This window comes from Sitodiplosis mosellana, unplaced genomic scaffold, assembly GCF_009176505.1.
Source record: "Sitodiplosis mosellana isolate CC-2019 unplaced genomic scaffold, AAFC_SMos_1.0 Smas_scaffold_6165, whole genome shotgun sequence".
Lineage (NCBI taxonomy): Eukaryota > Metazoa > Arthropoda > Insecta > Diptera > Cecidomyiidae > Sitodiplosis > Sitodiplosis mosellana.
This window is the reverse complement of record NW_022601406.1, coordinates 3,119,676-3,120,754: the sequence shown is the minus strand read 5'-3', so window position 1 is coordinate 3,120,754 and position 1,079 is coordinate 3,119,676. Positions and strand designations below refer to the sequence as shown.

The window sequence follows — 1,079 nt, the reverse complement described above, 5'->3', positions numbered from 1 at the left end:
CACAAAGGAACAATCGTTTCGATGCAATTACCGCTCAGTTGAAAATCGTGAACACTTCCATTCATGCAGCAGACACGGCAATTCGAACAGCACACGGGCAATCAGAGATGATTTTGACCAAGTAGAAAACCAAATTGAAATCATACCTATGATCACATTAGATGAGGATTTTTGTGGACACAACATTCTATGGTCACATTTTCAGTTTGTAAACTTCCAACTAATTGAGGGGAAATGATTAGCAGCGCATGTGCAATTGCGTTTTTATTCATTTTCCCCCTACTCTCTGGAGTCAAGCATGGAGAACAACAGAGAACAATGAAATTTGCCAATAGATGGGGGAAATGCAAAGTTCTAAGTGGATAAAACCAACTGACTGCCTTTTCAACTACATTTATACATTCAAAAAGCATTAAAAAAAAAATCAGGTTCAGGAAGAAAACAGAAAAAATCTTTTAATATTTGCAAATTGCATGCAATAAAATGATGAATTGATGAAAAACCACAAGAAATGAAAAGAAACGAGAAAAAAAAAGAAAAGTGCCAACGACACATGGTGTTCCCAGACGGTCACCCATTCAAGTACTAACCATGCTCAATGCAGCTTAACTTCAGTGATCGGACGAGAACTGGTGCTTTTTACATGATATGGTCGTTGACATATGTAAACCGCTATTTTGTGATTATGCGTTTATTCAAACACAGTGTTGAAGAATATTCATTTTTCATGATGTATTTTGTTGGAATTTATTTCGATTATTGTATATGTGTATGACGATTTTTTATAAGTTGATTTGTAATTTTTATGGCGACATTCGGACAATTAATTACGTGTTATTTATTCCTTTGGAAATCAGCTATGATTGATATATAGATTTAAAGCTTTTTTCAGAATTCATGGTGGAAATGTTTCATATTTCAATGCAGTCGATTTTTGATTATTCCAAATCGATCTCTTCCAATTATCAAAAGTACTTCCAATCATCGACTGTATAGAACAGTTTGCTTGAGTGGGAAACGAATAAATTGCTTGAAAGCATTAAAATGCATTTAGAACCATTCAAGTCTATTGAGACTGA

The 1,079-nt window shown here is 34.2% G+C and overlaps 1 non-coding gene across 1 annotated transcript; it reads right to left on the bottom strand.

The window, feature by feature from the left end:
* Positions 1-541: 541 nt before the first annotated feature.
* LOC129574941 (5S ribosomal RNA) lies at positions 542-660 on the bottom strand. Its single transcript, XR_008688743.1, has one exon. It is a non-coding gene; the product is annotated as a 5S ribosomal RNA (ribosomal RNA).
* Positions 661-1,079: the final 419 nt, after the last annotated feature.